We start from the raw sequence: 17,736 nt of genomic DNA on the forward strand, positions 1-17,736 counted from the left end.
AGGGGACGCTGATGGGGGAAGCTTGATTGCCATCTTACTCTGAAGGCTTGCTAACCGATTAAGTGACCTGTAGCTATCTCACTCTGACAATCTCTAATGATTGAGTTGATTAAAATGCATTATCCAAGGCTGTGCAGCAAGGCACGTATCACACAGAATGTCAATGGCTGACCCTGCTTAGGAGAGAGTCTTTGTGTCAAGATGCTTGAGCCCCACTATTTCCAAGTCAGGTTATATTCTGGGTTGTCTTAGGGTTTTACTGCTGTGAACAGACACCATGACAAAGGCAAGTCTTATAAAGGACAAAATTTAATTAGGGCTGACTTACAGGTTCAGAGTTTCAGTCCATTACCATCAAGGTAGGAAGCATGGCAGCATCTAGCATGGTGCAGGAGGTCAAAGACTGACCTCCAGGCAGCTAGGATGAGGGTCTTAAGGCCCATACCAATAGCAGCACACCTATTCCAACAAGGCCACACCTCCTAATAGTGCCACTCCCTGGGCCAATCCTATACAAACCATCACATGGGTCAATTTCAGAGCTCAGCCCATGGCTTAGGACATAGACCCTGAACTGCATCTTGCTTAGGCAGGAGCCGAGTACCATATCAGAAGACAATGTTATTTTTTTTAATTTGCATACCAGGGGGGACAGGGAGGCATTAAAAACCACAAGAGAATGCAGGAAAGGAGCATCAGTGGTAGCACAAGATTCCCCCGTGCTTCTGATGATGGGACAACCAGATGGAGAAATAAATACGCAAAGAACAAATAAAGGCAAAGTAGAAAAGGGTAAGGTGCCGTTTACTTCGTGGTAGCTATCATTTCCTCATTAGCCACCATTTGTTATTTCTTTGTTGACTGATTATAGGTGTGACTATATCCAGCATGGTTCAAGGCACGGCCTCTTAGATACTTTAGAAATACACTGATAAACAGTGATGGGAGATGGACTGGAGTTCATTTACCTCCAGTTCTCCAGGCTGGAGAACTCCAGCTGCACCCCAGCCTCTCTGGTTTCTTTTCTATCCTGACACATAATTGTATCAAAACTAATGTCTGAGTCTGAGCCAACTGACCTTTGTGGGAACTGTACATCAAAATGATAGCCCCACGAAACGACACCAGGATCTTTATGTCTCACTCTGACAACTAATTTTAAAAGTTATCCTTGTAGGGTTATTAATTTTACAGCAAAATTTTCCTACAAAATTATCTATTCCTCTTAGCTGTGTGAAGTCAGAGTCAGAATCTGTAATGGACGTTGGTTTCTTCATAGCCAGTTGAGAAAGGAAGTCAGGATAAGAAGGTCAAGCTGTCGGCTACTAACCTCCATCCCCCAGACCACTCAACCCCTGCTCCTCAGCCTGTAAAGGGCTGTGCAACAGGTGGCAGGTGACCATACAGGGTCTATAACTCAGACTTCCTCTCCCTTCATCTTTGAGCCTATTAGGCAGACCATAATGCTAATACAAGCAATAGCTAACATTCATTAATAGCTTTACCATATGTTAATGTGCCAATAGTGTGCTAACTGGCATCTTACCCTTTTCTACTTTGCCTTTATGCATCTTTCTCCATCTGGTTGTCCCATTATCAGAAACACGGGGGAGTCTTATGCTACCACAGATGCTCTCTTGCTTCCTCTTGTGGATGTTAATACAGACCATATTTAGTAGGACCTCGTAGAAATCATCCTGTGCAACTTGGTTGAAGGAGTGTCTGTATATACTAAGTTCAGTTTTGTTTGGCTTTAAGAACTAGGGAACCCCTCCAGGGGTTGTTTGATATCTCCTTTCTAAAGAGACTCACTATTGTAAATACCAAATCTAAGTGAGGTTGGGGTCATAGTTACAAAATTATGGACAGGAAACTACTCCCAACCCTAGTCCCCAGGGCTGGCAGTCGAAGTTGCCTTTTCGTTATGTTTATAGTAGAAATTCTTTCTCATTTACCCACTTTAGGGTCTCATTTTAGTCTAGGTCTGCTTTTGAGTTTTCTGCCTAATGTGAGCTTGAGGAACCTCAGTGTGTATTCAGTGAACTCTGAAGAACTTCTAACGACTCAGTATTCACGGTTATCTTTTCTCACTAATGGAGATCTGCATTGACAAATACATAAATCCTGAATGGCAATGTCCTCTTCTCCTCAGGAGAGTGTGACTATGTAATCTGCCAGTTTATTGAAAATGGAAGCTTTGTGGTAAAATATAGACATTCTTCTCTAATTCTAAGTTCATGGTACAGACTTTTAAAAAAATCCCTATTTAAAAAAAGAAAGATTGAAATCTGGAAACAGTGAGTGTGTGGTAATAAATGGTAAACTTGTGTCCACATCTGACTTGGTCTTGAGATCAGGTCCTCAGTCTGAACCCCTGTATCCCACACCTACCTCCTTGGCTGTATCTGTCTACACTTTTCCTGCAGAGGAGGGATGAGAGGTCACCATCGTGTACAAGGAAGGAAGGGACCAGATGAGAGGCCTTCATGTGGACATGTGGCTGAGACTCTTCTATCCACTGGGTTGGCTTCCTTAGGATGTCTACCAAACCCCACCCTGAAGGACCTCCAAAGTCCCTCTGGTCCCCCAGCTGGTGCCTTTTCTTGAACCTCACTCAGACTGTTTTTCCATGATGGCTGGTACTGGGGAAGGACCAGATGAGAACATCCTGTCTTCCTGTTGAACAGCCCTCTCACCTTCTATGTGTGTTTGGGAGCTGTGTGGGAGCAAGGAGACCCATACTGAGTAAGAACCCCACTGTCTTGGATGCGTTGTTTCCCTCCTCTGGGGTTCCATTTGTACCCCTGCTGGACAGAACTAATCACCTTTTCTCATGAGCTTCTTGTGAGAAAATGACAGGGTTTGTAGGTTCAGGGTTTGTGACTGGAAGTGGTCTAGGGCTACTCCATTGGCAGAGACATTAACTGTTCCTTTTCCACCAGTCACACGCCTATGCCTTTGGCTTCAGGACAGACTCCTTTGGGACGTTCCAGTTTTCCTGCCAGTAAGTAGCACAGGAAGTTGTCAAGTCTCCCAGCAAGAAGGCAGAGCTTGGTTTCAGATTCTTGCAAAGCTAAGTGATGGAAGAGGCACATGAAGCAGAAGGGGGGGTGCGACTTCCTCCCCACCCATCTGGGCACCAAGACGAGTCCAAACGGCCATCTTTTTTTGCTGCCAGGATGTGAGGAGCAGGTCCCTGCCTCTCCTTTCTTTCTCCCAAGCCACAACCCCCACCCAGTCTAACCTTAGCTCCTCCATACTCCCTCAAGACAACATGGCTTTCCCTGCCTACTAGACTGTTGTAATCACATCCACATCCTCTGCAACAGGCTGGCAAGAACCAACCAGCTCCCACGCAGCCCTGGTGATTTTTTTTACAATAGAAACCAAAGCTCTTATCTCAGAGCTTACTGTCTAATTACAACAGGGACACTTGCCGTCAGGAAGATTGAGGATAGATTGAGGCCGTCATGAGCCTCAGTTTCCAATTTAGCATAAAAAGAGAAGATAGGAAATGATATTTGATTGATTCTCCCATGCCCAGTGTTCTAGGCATTCCCCAGGCAGGGATTTAGTTTATCCTCTGAGCCGAGAGACACCAGGGGATAAATGGTCCTGTTCTCTGTACTGCGCAATAGGGATGTGTAAGCACGGCAGCCGTGCAGACAGCCAGAAAGGCATAGAAACAGGACTGACAATTTTAACTGCCTTTAAAGTTAAACTTGAGTGGTGACATTAGCTAGTGGAAGTTATATCAACAGCCTTTACATTTTCTGGCCTCTTCTGGGTTCGTGCTGCGACCTAAATTTCACAAGCATCTTAAAAACATGGACAACGAGACATTTCTGCGGAATCTTCATGCAAAAGACAGAAACTAGGCATATGGCCAAAGAAACGCAGGAGAAAAGAAATGCAGAGGAAGACGAACTTCATGCAGGAGTATGAGCAAAACACCCTGAAAGCTGGGAGAGGAGCAGGGAGCGAGATGTAAAGAAAAAACATAACATTACATTTTAAAAAGAAACACTGAAAGCATTCTCTCAGAGAGATAATGCAATAAAGGCATGAAGAACAAGCAGCCGACTGTGCACATTAAAGTCAGAGCCAACAGAAAGGCAAGGAGCTGGGGATGTCTGTCAAATAACTCCAGTGCCTAGAGATGGAAAAGGAGGGCACAAGATGGCTGACGGAGCAATCTAGGGGTTATAGCATTTGACCCATAGGAGCTCCATAAGCAAAGATTAGACCAAAGGACATGAAGGAAGCGCACTCCAGGCTTAAGGACATCTCTGTTTGGAAGGGGCAGAAGACCCCAGGGACCCAGGAGAAGGAAAGACCAACCAAGATGTGACTCAGTAACATTTTAGAAGGACAGGGAACGTGGATCTATTAAACTCCAGATGGGTAAGGAGATGAGGTGTTACACAAGCAGGTGTGTGAACCTCTAACTGACAGTATTAAAAGCCTGAACATAAATGTCTTCTCATTTATGAAAGAAAATGACTTTCCGATTTATCTTAGCCATAGCACAAAATTAATTAATTAACCAAGCTATGCATCTATCTATTATCTATTGGTTTGTCTGTCTGTGAATTCATTCATCTATCCATTATCTATCTGTCTGTCTGTCCATTCATAGGTCCATCCATCCATCCATCCATCCATCCATCCATCCACCCAATCTTGGTTCTATACAAAAATATATCATTAAGCATCCCTCTATCCATCTAAGTTCTATGCCAAAATATACCATTGAGCACCGGGAGCATGAAATCTTTTCTGGATGTGCAAGAACTCATATATTTTCTCTGAAAACACTAGGTACTGGAGCTGATCCGAGATGAGAGACTGGTGTGCAGTCAGTAAGCACAGTAGGGCTGAGGTGCAAAGCTTAGAAAAGTGAACATAAGCCAAGGATCTGAAGTAGGTGATGTTTCTGACCTGCATTACACAGAGTACTTCCGCAACTCAGTCTGCAGTTCTACCCCCCTGTGCAAGGGACATATTGTCATTTTAAAGCGGATATAAGCTAGGCACAGTGGCACTCAGCCCAGCACTCAGGAGGTGGAAGCAGGAGGATCAGAAAGCCTTAGCTACTTCTGATCCCGAGCTACATGTAGTCTTAAAAATAAATAGTAAAGTTTAATAAATATTTGACTAACGTCATACTTCTGTAAGAAGACTTAGCACTTTTTTTTTTTTTTTTACCAAAAGGGGCAGCTATTAATCCTAGAAAGCTGAATTATATTAGAAAATAAATAAATCCCAATAAACTTCTGTGGTTAGCTGTACTCAGTGTTCATGCTGCTCTACTGATGTAAACACTGATCTGATTTAAACAAACTGAAATAAAATGATATTGGAAGCATGGGTGAAGCAGCGTTAGAGGTGGTCGTCATGAGTTAAATATTTCTTTCTCTAAGTCAGACATTCCTGACTCGCTCCAGAAACCAGGAAAGAGCAATCCAACACCACAGGAAAGTAAAGAAGCAGCTACAGGGGCAGAGAGGGGTCAAGAGGCTGTAAGTGTGTGACAGTCAATACAAAGGGAACTCAGCATTTATTTTAAGAATTTTAGTGACTTTTTTATTTTAAAGAAACTTGTGAAGCTATTGCTTTGAAATTTGACTCTCATGCAATATTAAAGACTTCAACACATTTCTTCAGGGCAGAGAGGGGTTGGTTTGGTGAGACTGGATCTAGTAGAGCCAGGACCATGAACTTTGAACTTGGGGCCCTCCTGTCTCTACTCCCCAAGAGCTGTGCTGAATTTTAAGCATGCACCACCATGCCTAGCATGACTTGAATGAGTTCTTAAGGAGCATTAGTTCTTTATAAAATGAACGCTCAGAAACTTGGCAAGCTGGGCTGTTTACTGAGACTTCCCAGGAGTGACGTTTTCACTGGATGATTAAGCGGATAAAGTGTTGTTTGTTTTGTTTTCTGTTTCTTATACACACTGGAGCACGTGCATGCACACAAGCCTGCACACACACAGAAACATTCCCCCACACACATATATGTACCCACACTAGCACAGAGTCATGCATCTATATACACACATATACATGCACAGAGAGACACATACACATGCACAAACACATACTTGCACACATACAGAGATATGCACACATAGAGAGACATGCACACACATATACACACATATGCACACACACTATACAAACTTGCACAAATACAGAGACAGGCATACACACAGAGGCATGCACACACAAACAGAGAGAGAGAGAGAGAGAGAGAGAAAGAGAGAGAGAGTTACACACACACATGCTTATACACATACAAAGACATACACACACACACACACACACACACACATACCACGACTGTATAAGCTTACACATAAAGGTAAAGGTTTATAGCCTCCCTTCCAGTCTCATATGCCCGATTTGCTGAAACCATTTGGATCCTAAGTCAAATTTCATATTTTCCAATGTATAATTTTATAATTCTACTACATACACATAAATCCTTAAAGATATATTAAACCACTCCTCATGGTTTGTAACTTTCACTTGAATTCTAATACCATGTACATGTCATTCCTTCCATGAAGACCATTCATATTGATCTACGAAGGAAAGAAACTTTTATATGTATTGATGTTCTGTGGAGATCTGTCCATATTGATATATGGTTCTGGTTCATTCATCTTACTGTTTTCCGGGAATGTAGGATTTATTTTCCTTCCAGATCTCTCCCTGCCAATCAGTATGGCTGAGAATGTCTTTCACAGCCCCACGCTAAGTATGTTCAAGGGTCTGTCTAGCGTATGCTCCTAGGGAAAGCATTTCTAGGTTACATTTTCATTTTGCTGGGTCACTGGGTCATCACTGTTTCTGAAACACTATTAAGTGGTATTTTCAGCAGATACTGGTTCCTTGGGTAATAGGCTGGCATAGATGGGCCTACTGGGGGTGGGCCGCATCTGAGACACCATCTGTGTGGCTGTCACAACAGCCCTGGAGGTCCCATCAGAAGCAGCAGTTAGGACCACAACAAAGATACACATTTATTCACATTCTTCCAAACAGGTTGGCATTGACATTTAAAGGGCTGATGAGGTCCTTTTCCATCTGCATAGGAGTGGAAAACACTACTTAGCATAGGACTCAGAAGAGGAGGGAAGCTGAACGAGGCAGAATGATAGAGAGCACAGAAACTGAGCAAGGAAGGTCACTGGGACGAGTCGGGGTGTACTCACATCCCATCATGCACTGTCAGTATTTATAAACTGTGTCACACATGGAATTAGGGTATGGAATAAAAAAATACTATGAGAAAGAATCGTTCTCTTCCTCCTCCTATTCTTTCTACTCCTCCTCCCACGCCTTCCCCCCAGGTCCTCCTCCTCCCCTTCCTCCTCTTCCCCTCCCCTCCTTCTATTATTATTATTTTTTTTTTTGAGATCTTTTCACTATGTAACCCAGGCTGGCCTTGGAGTTGTAAGTGCTGGGATCACAGGCGTTTCTGCCATGCCTAGAGGGATTGTTCCCTTCACAGCATACATCATGTGGGATATTCCTCTACATACATGTACCTTTCCAAAGAAACAACTCTTGACCCCTGGCAACTGTCTCACTCTCAACTATTTCATCACTGTCGTTTCCTCTCCAAGGAGACTCTTGATTCAGGCTCTGCTTGCTATTCCTGAGTCTACCTGACACCTGTGACTCAGGCCCCTTATTCAGAAATAGTCCTATTCCTTCTCCAAAGAATGCCAAGAAAATGAAGTGCCGGTTAGTGGGGGCTTTGACGCTGGATGGTTGTATAGGCAGGGACAGGGCTTTCTGCTGAGTGTGATGAGAACAGGAGGAAAGAGAAGGACTAGAGCAGAGCAGAGGAGACCAGAAGTAAAGGGAACTCCACTGTCCTTGATTAACATGAAATTAGCATCTGCCTCTTGTCCCGCCCCCCAGCTGAGAGTCTTCCTCTAGCCCAGTGTGACTCATCATCTGCGTCTCTCTGCTTGTCCCTGGCATCACCCATCCAGACTTTATCATGGACTTCCCTTTGTTGAGTTATCTTGAAGGGGTTCCTTCTCTTCTAACTCCAAAAGTTCAGCTAGAGTAGGAGGAACCAAAGGAAAGGAGAAAGGCTGAAGTGGGTGCGCAGGGGTGGTTCGGATTTGTCTGGAGGTCAAGAAAGAGCAATCCAGGCGGTGGGTACAACGGGAATGAAAACTTAGAGGTGAAAGCTCTGACATAGAGAATTACAAGATGCTCAGCATGGCTGGACCAGGAAATCCCTGCACCCAGGGGCACAGTTGAAAGGAACGTTAGGCTAAACCATTCCCGTGTCTTCCTTTCCGTCTAAATCAGGGCTTTGTTCTGTTGACAATGACAGAAACCATCGGAAGGAATACATACTATTTTTTTAATACTATATTTGCTTGTTTATTTATTTCATATGTGTATGTGTGTGTGATTGTGAGTGCATGTAGGAGCATGTGTATAGAAGTGTGTGTTCGTGTGTGTGTGTGTTCACACACACTGGTGTAGAAGTCAGAAGACAATTTGGAGAAGATGGCTCTCCACCTTTAATACAAAGTGTTCCTCGGATTGAATTCAGATCATCATCAGACTTAGCACCTGGAAGCTACTGTCTTTATCCTCTGAAGGCTCTTGCTGACTCCAGGTAGGACACATTTTAGTAAGAGGGATTCTAGGGTGAAGGATTTAGGTTCAGGCTCAAGGCTCCTCAGGCCTAGCTCACTGGCAACAGCTCTTTCTCTCTCCACCCTCACAGCTGCTGTAAAAGAAATGGCAGACATACTACTGAGAGTCTGCCTGTGAAGCTGGACTGCTCTCTTTCCCACAGGATGTTTATCAAGCACCTAAGCAATCAGGGACTACTTGTGGCACATCTCATAATGATGGATGGGAATTAACTGAAGGGCCAAACCTTTGCCCTTTTCCTGCTTCCCAAGAATCAGAGATACACTGGCTGCAAGTACTCATCAACCACCGGGACCTCTTGCCACTCCCTGAAACCTGTAAGAGGCCCTGCCATCCACCCCAGGGGCCTGAACTCAGTCCTCACCACCTTGTCTTTCTGTGGCATGTATAACTGTTCTAATAGATACCTTACCCTGAAGGACAGTCTGCTCCAGTGTCCCTTTGAAACCTAGAACCCGAGATCTTATTAAAGTTAAATCTTGGTTAGCCTTGACTGAAACTTTGAATGGTCAGCTGCATAGCCTGGAGACGAACCAGAGAGCCATCACACAGCACACTGGTAAAGTGTCTGGGAGATGCTGCAGTGCAACCCTGATTTGGTTGGGAGAGAGTAAGGTGTTTGCTCACTGACTCCCATAGGTGTTTGCAGGTCTGCGACTAGAACCTGAGGGGTATACACCCCAACTTCAGCCCTTCTTAACACTTCACTGTCTCTCAAAGCACATCTTTAAAATCTGGTAGTACATACCTGGAATCCCAGAACTCTCAAGGTGGAGAACTCTGGATCATCTGATCAGGAGTTCAAGTTTATCCTCAAGTACCCAGCAGTTTTGATGCCAGCCTGCCAGTCTGGAGAACATTTGACTCTGTCTCAAAAAAAAAAAAAGTTATCTATCAAGAACCTGAACTTTGACTTTCACCTAGAGAGAGTTCTATACCCATGACCTTTATTAGCTGCTGCTGGCTCTTCAAGTTCTCCAAATTGGGTTCTAGATTCTAAGCCATGCTTCAAGGGACCTGCTGTGTGCACTTACTGCCCCCCTGAAGCCCTCTCTTTGCCTTCCTTGTTACCAACATCATCGATTTAATCTTTTTCACACCTGGCATTGCCTATGGAGATTTTTCTGGCACCCCCTAAGCCAGTTCTAATGCGTTCCTGACTGCACACGTGGAATTCTGCTCGAATGCTTCCACACTGTCCTGAAGACACATCAGCTCTGGTTTAGCCCTACTCCATCACACCGCCCAAGGCCAACCTGCATGCAGAATGTTCCCACCAGAGGAGAGAGGTCAACAGATTCAGATGCTGACAAGTTAATTTAACTCATCAAGATCAGGCCCAGGACAAGATGGGACAGAAAGAAAACTCAAAGATCAAGAAGATTTTTCCTGAGGTGAATCCACACACACAGTACACTGCCAGAGCAAATCAACAAGGAGGCCTGTGAGACCATTGAGGCGAAGAAGAATCGGGGAAGAGAATGTTTGTTGCTGTTTTCTATTTTCTTTTTGAGACAAGATCCTGCTGGAATCTCTTAGGATGAGCTTGAACTTCTACAAAGTCCAATCTGGCTTCGAACTTATAATTCTTCTTTCTCAGCCTCCCAAATCCTGGGTGTATAGACAAGAGCTACTGTGCGCAGCTGATCGAGACACTTTTAAAAATCAGTGTAACAAAAGAGCAAGTCCAGAAATCAAGCCCAACTGTAGGAAACTTAGCACACAAAAGAGACAGCATCATAAACAGATGGGTAAAGAATGGATAATGAAATAAAGACCTCTGAGGAGAGAGAGGGGCTAGCTAGTAAACCGTAAAGTTGGATCCTTTCCTCACAACAGGCATTCAGATGAATGCCATAGAGAATTTAACTACAAGCTAAGCGGTGATACAGCAAGCCTTACCATTAATCCCAGCTCTTGGGAGGCAGAGGCGGGAGGATCTCTGGGTTCAAGGTTAGCCTAGTCTACACAGTGAGTTTCAGGAAAGCCAGGGCTACACAGAGAAAGCCTATCTCAAAACAAAACAAAACAAAAAAAGGATTTAATTTAAGAAACCAAATGAGTAAAGTACTAAAATGTGAGGTTAATAAATATATAAATAAGTAAATATAGCTATCTATACAGTCTCGAACATATGTTTGCATGCACAAATCCATGGTCTTTTTGTGTGGAAAACCTTTCCAAGGCTGGAAAGACCTGGGGAAATGAATCAGTTATATAGTATTAAATGCAATTCTGGGAGGGGGCAAAACTGACTATTTTCTTGATACTGTGGCAAAACACCCAAGGTAATCACTTAAGGATAAAGAAATCAATTTGGCTCATCATTTCAGCGAGTCAGTCCATATTTGGATAACCCTATGGCTTTAGGCTTGAAGTAAAGCCAAACTTTCACAGTGGGGTATGGGTGACAGGTGCATTTCTAGTCTTCACGGCAGGCTGGGAAGCAGAATGAGACAGAGTAGAGACACAGCTAGGGACGGGAGATGACTCCTTCAAGAAAATGCCTTCAGTGGTGTGTTTCCTCCAAATAGGTTCCACTTATTGGTCCTATCTGCTCCCAATCATGTGACAGATTGCAATTCCATCAATAGATCAGACCATTTGATAGATCAGAACACTCACCTATCCACTTCCCCTAAACCCTGCCTCTGAGCATTGCAGTGGGAACCAAGGTACGGGGGCCACATCAAGAGACACATCTTCCAAATCCTAAGATAGCGTAGGGTCACATTTCAAACTAGGAAAGTACAGATTCAATTTACATGATGGACAAAGGCCTAAACAATTTTACATATGAGCAGTCCTTTGAAAACAGTAAGGCCCAGCCATCTCCTACAGATGGCCAAAGGACATCATCATAGTTCATGAAAAAATATTTATTCTTTGTCAAGCTGGGTAACCATGTTTGCTCTTGCCCATAAGAGAGATACAAATTAAAGCCAAAAGAAACCCCATGTTCCGCCTATTGCATTTGCAAAGACAAACGTGTTGGATGCTGGGGCTGTGGGAAAACAATTCCCACACACTGCAAATGAGCCCTGGTATCGGGTCTAAGGAGGGCAATTAGTCAGTCAATGTCCGTCAGAAGCACAAGCTGTGTTGTCAGCAGCCCCACAGCTAGACACTCAGTCTGCGGATATCCTCACTGATCCACAAAATGATACAAGCAGAAATTATTTCCCCCAGCATTGGCTTTTTTTCTTTCAAGGCAGATTCTACCTAATTCAATGCCCAAGATGATATCAAATTTATGAGTCTCCTGTTTCAGCTTTCTAAGTGCTGTGACTACAGGTGTGTGTCATCCTTCCAGCCCTTACTGTATTGTTTTTAATGAGAACACTTGGAAACAATGTAAATACTACTATATGATCAATTAAATAAAGTATTATCCCTCCAGATAATGAAGCTCCATTCAGCTATTAAAGAGAAAGAGGCAGTAAATGTTGTTTTGGCTTATGTGCCCACGGTGAATTCAAGGGAAAAGAAAACAACTCTTAATATGCTTGCCGTAGACTTTTACTTTGACAGCTCCTAACCAACCACGGCACTAAGACTTACATTCCCTTTGTTTTTGAACATGGCCATTGAGTAGTCATGGTGAATGAAGTCTTGGTGGAAGTGGGGTCTTTGTAAATACCTCATATTAAGACTTGCTAATCATGAAACAGTTTACAATCATAGACCAGGATGTAAGGAAGCTTGAGTTTCCATATGGAAAAGCCAAGAGAGGAGAGAAAGATGCCAACATTCCCCATGCATCCTGGGCATCCCAGCAAAGACACCTGATGTGCTAGTGGTGAAGCATCTTTGACCCTCCGGTCTCACTGGGTGCTTCAGGGAAGCAGGTGTGCAATGCTACTGAGCCCTGCCCAGCTGGCAGACCCATGTATCCGTGAATAGCTCTCTGTATTTTAAGTTACTCTTCTTTATGATGACTTTGCGTCTAGCAATGCCTATATGCAATAGTACTCATATAAAAAGGATTCCAGAATAATATTGTAACTTAGGAAGCAGCAAACAGAACCATTTATATTGTTATGTGCTCATAAGGAGCCTATACCTACCTACATTCATAAAGTGTGTTAGCTGCCATTGCCAAATGGAAACCTGGGTGGCTTAAAATCAATGGGAATTAAGTTTACATCTGCAAGTAAGATCTGAGCAGGCTTTTGTCCCCCTGGAGGGTCAGCAGGAGCACCTCCCCTTGCCTTATCCAGATGCTGTGAATGTTGGCATTATTTGGCTCCTTGGCTTCTGGTTTGCCTCTCCCTGACCCAACCATGTGGCCTTCTCTGTGTGCTGTTGGATTTCTTGTTCTGTCTCTTATGAAGACAGGATCATTGGATTGGGGGCCCATTAAGCTAATCCAAAATGAGATGTTACCATAAGACCTTAACTTGATTTTATCTGCAAAGACAGCACACACACACACACACACACACACACACACACACACACACACACACACACACACACACTGACCGCTGCCCCCCCACCAGGTAACAGTTACTAGGTGCATAGTATTGAATGTTACATGGCTTTTTATAAGGCCACATTCACCTTATTATTTACCTAGAAAAGCAGTGTATTGGTACAGATTGGCCACCTTCAGAGCATATGTGACAATGAAAAAAGCCTGGAGGAAAGATAATGTGCTTGTCTTGGGGACAAATTTGATTGTTATAGCTGGAGAAGTCTACTGGAAATCTAGTGGGTAAAAGCCAGGGGTGCTTCAGAACGTTCTGTCACCACAGTCGGTAATCTAAAGGATTCAATTTTAAAAAAAAAGGCCAATGGAGATTTTACATTTATTTGGGTTCCTATACTGGCAAGGGATCTCTACCAGGCTAAAGAGTACTAAAGAAAAGTCACACTCTAATGCTTGCATGACCTGTCAATCGCATCATTATGATGCACAAGGGCAGACCAGCGTCTCAACCCCATGCCTTAAAATGACCTTTGCACAGACAGGAACAACTCTACAGCTCTCACATTACCAATCCCAGCACTATGAACTCCATAGACTACAAACTCCACAAGACAGGTTGCTGCCCTTCTCACTGCCACGCGCTTCCTGCAGCCACCTTGGGCATAGTCTAGGTCCCTCAAAGCTACCTTCAAAATCTTGGATTCCCTCTCTAGGGACTGGGGTTGGTGGCCCAGTTAGACAGATGACTCTCATATTGAGTGGTGTGAGTATGCTAAACCCAGTCATCTGGAAGTCCTTAGATTTACACACAGTAACCTTTGCTGGGGCAGAGCGATCAAGAAAACAACTCCTCCATTCAAAGTAAACGGGTCCACAGAAGTTTCGCTGACATTTGAGTCACTGTAAACAAAATCACGGCAGTAATAGCCCCACGCTGCCAGAGCGGAGTGTGGATGTGGCTGTGGGCTCCGCGGTATTTCCGAACCCTGGCTCCGATGCTGACCTCTTCCCTGCCACTAGAGCAAGCACACACTGGCTAAGTAGGTGGAACATTGAGACCTTCCTTTCTCCTTCATCTATTTTTCTTGAGGAAAATTGTTTGCAATCCAGTGTTTTCACAAGGCTGCCTTGCGACATCTTGGCACAGGATCCTGGTGCGTCGGTGGAGCACCGCAAGCCAGGTGGGAACAGCGGTCCATTACCTAAATCTCTTTAATTCAAGCACACGCAAATATGCAAAACCAACAAGAAGTCTCTGGAGCCCAAACACAGCTCAGCCAGAGATAGAAACATCAGAGCACACAGGCTAGCAGGCTGCCTTCCCTTTGCTAAAGGTGGTTTGCAGAATTTTCCAATTAACCCCCATGCCTCCCCAAACACACACACACACACACACACACACACACACACACACACATTTCCCTCTCTTTGCACCTACAAAGGACTGTGTAGGCTGTAAATTGAACTCAAAATGAGAGGAGGTAAGGTAGATGTAGTCCTGAGAAAAATATTCTGATTAATCTCCTCTGGGCCTTCTCTGGTTGCAGGTAATGGTTTGGGCCCTCAAACAGTAGTGACTCACTTTCCTGAAGCGGCAGAATTACAGGTAATTGCTTTGGGGAAGAGCCAAATAGCGGATGGCTTCTCCTCTGACCAGATTTATTTTAATTCTCAAAAAACAGAATAATAGCATCCTTTCTCTGTCCTCCAGGTCATTAGAGAGGCTGTGGCCATGACTATCCCTGGGCACAGGACCTGCCACCAAATGTAGCAAATGAACACCAGCAGATAATTATTCTGTTATTGTTCCACTGCAGAGAAGATGGCTCATACGTGGCCTGGAGCCTTCCTTTGGCATCTGCCACCTAGAGCCAAGTTGAAAGGGAATCAAAAAGGGCCTGGTGGACCGAGAGCTGGGTGGGCTTTGGGGAGGATGATCATGAATGGTCTTCAGTTCTCTCCACTGAGGCAGGGAGAGGGAGGGCCAGACCTTCTGCGGGTCAAGGTAGAGACAGCAGGATTCTCTGCTGGGTGACTGTTCTGGTACATGAGAAGCAGCATTCTAAGTGGCTTCTCACCTTTTGGGTCCACGGCTTCTCACCTTCTTGCCTCTTTCTTAGAGGACACACACACACTCTTATGAGCTTGCCCCACTAGATGTCCATCTCTGAGTTCTTTACACCTCACGAGCACTGACCTTTCTCTGCTTATGGATGATGAGTCTGGGGAAGATAGAGAAAGAACTCACATTAGGGACCTGCTGTCCATCTTTGGGAATATTGCATGTTCGATGTTTTCAATGTCATTCTAGTCAGTGTTCGCAAGACTATGAAGAAATCAATTCTCTCAACTTTGCGGTAGATGAGAAAACTAAGAATGGGAGTGGGGGCCATGAAGTCATCCAGAGACACACATTAAGTGGGAAAAGCAAGATTTAAACAGATCTGGGTGACCTCAAAGGCTACCCCGCTTTTGGGGGTTTCTTTTTCCAACCCGTCTTTTCTTGATATTACAGTCCCACACTTCCAGTTCACCACACCCAATTTAGAATGCTGTACTCTGGCTCTATAGCTGGGGGCTGTCTTCCCTGGGTGGGTGTGCTTCCTAGTTTTATGGCAGGGCATCCGGGAGGAACAACTCTCATAGACACACAAGAGAATGAGGCAGGAAGAACACTTTCCTCAGAGATGAAAGGGAAGGAATCACTGTATCCATTACTGCTAGAGCTGCCCTCCTCCTAGACCTTGAGGCTTCCTGCAGAAAATGTGCAGAGTCCTGCTTCTTTCCAAAAGCCCCTGAACGTCAGATGCTCTACCAACGTGAGCGGGAGTAGAGATGGAGAGAGGTCACAGATGGACTGTCAACAGTATATTCTGAGGTGGACCTACAGGACATTGTGAACAGCTGGGGAATTGCTGCCTGCCCAATTCTCATGGTAAACCAAGGCTCACTCAATCTCAGCTTCAGGTTCACCACCTATAGAATCCTAGGCTCTATGCTGTCCTGGATATCTTGTGACTTGTTGTGATTATTAATTCATTTTAGACAATCATACACATTTATGTCTATAGTCATTTTGTTTCATGATCAACTGTATCAAACCAGGAAAGTCTGCATGGCTGTGGGCTGGAGACAGTTGATTAGCCCCTCTTTAAGAATGCATCAGTAGCCAATAGTTCAGTAGTAAAGAGCAGGAGTTCTTGAACCCTAGTTTGTTCATCGTGGACAGGGTTGAACTTCTATGGACAGTTGTAAGTTACTGCAGTGGTTGTGTTGAATCTAGAGAGTGACATTCCACAGCCATTCACCATAGGTTCTTGTGAACTTCACACGCTTTGCTTTTTGCAAAGTTTTCCGAGCCTTAGATATAAAATGATGTAGGTGTCTTGTTTAGGACATAGCTCAAGACCTCCACTTATTTTCAGCATCCTGGGAAGCTGTTGGCCTAGCCATTCATTGCTTCATCACAAGCGCCATTGTCTCTGGGTAAGGCAGAGAACAGCTTTAGTCTGTGGATATGAGCACAGATATTCAGGAGGCAGGTTAATGCAAAACCAATTTAACCAAACACTAGCAATGGGTTCTTATCAAGAACAGCATGCCCATTGTCTTCCTATTGCCTGGCCTGATTCTTTACCCCTTAACTCTTCTTTTGGCTTCAGCTGTGCACTCACCAGTCCCAACACCTACTCTTGTGGGGTCCTCTGCTGTAGCTACAAGACCTCAGAATTCCTATGCCTAGCCCAGCCCTGCCCTGTCCCTATGGAGTTCAGTCCTTCCAGCTGAGACAGGAGCCAAAGAGGCACGGCTGTCCAGTGGGAGAACAGCCTTGACCCAGCCTCTTTTAGGAGCTCTTTGGTCTCATGAAGAATCAACACCCTTCACCCTGAGCACGAGCAGCCACCATTCAGTTGAGAGCAGGTACTCCCACATGACCACCTATTGCCCTGGCCTTTTGCAACCCAGCAGAACTCAGAGCTGAGCACCATACTAGTTGCAGTGGCCCTTTGACAGTTGTTGAAACTTATTTGAATGCTGTCCCTGGGCCTCTGTCTATCCACCTGAGAAATGGAGCTACACCACCAGCAAATTCTGTCATCCAGTAGCCTGAGCTGATGGCGCAGGGGTTAGCACACTTCCAGTGAGAATATCATCAAGCCACCATCATCCCTCCTCTCACGGGGCAGCCTTATCAGTCAGGCTAGATCTGCTTTTTGTTTTCTAAGAGACAAGCAAACCTTTGGGAGCCTGGATTTGCATTTTACAGCTGGTGAGCCCCTGATCAGGAAATGATCCATAGTCCTCCCTTATCAAGGGTGAGCTCTCAGGCTAATGTAGAGCTGGAACAGAGGAGAGGGATGGAGGGCCTCCTGGAGCACGTGGTAGGAAAGCAGGAGAGTTTACCAATAGGGACCACACACAGAGGGTGGTGATCCATGGAGGGGTAGAAAATGGAAAGTGGGCTTGGGAGAGATCATTATTCATCTTCTTGCCCGATGATGGTGGGGATCAGAGTAGATAGGCAGCTCCCTTGAGACCAAGCCAGGAGTGAAGGATGAGTCGTTAGGCTTAGCCAGGCTGAAAAACATTGAATAAGGTCTGAGGGAG

The 17,736-nt window shown here is 44.7% G+C and overlaps 1 protein-coding gene across 1 annotated transcript in view; it reads left to right on the plus strand.

Annotated features, from left to right (window-relative positions):
* Positions 1–17,736, plus strand: part of Asic2 (acid sensing ion channel subunit 2) — a 1,059,219-nt gene that overhangs the window by 395,807 nt on the left and 645,676 nt on the right. The gene's annotated exons all lie outside the window — the stretch shown is intronic.

The sequence above is a fragment of the Rattus rattus genome, chromosome 9, assembly GCF_011064425.1.
Source record: "Rattus rattus isolate New Zealand chromosome 9, Rrattus_CSIRO_v1, whole genome shotgun sequence".
Lineage (NCBI taxonomy): Eukaryota > Metazoa > Chordata > Mammalia > Rodentia > Muridae > Rattus > Rattus rattus.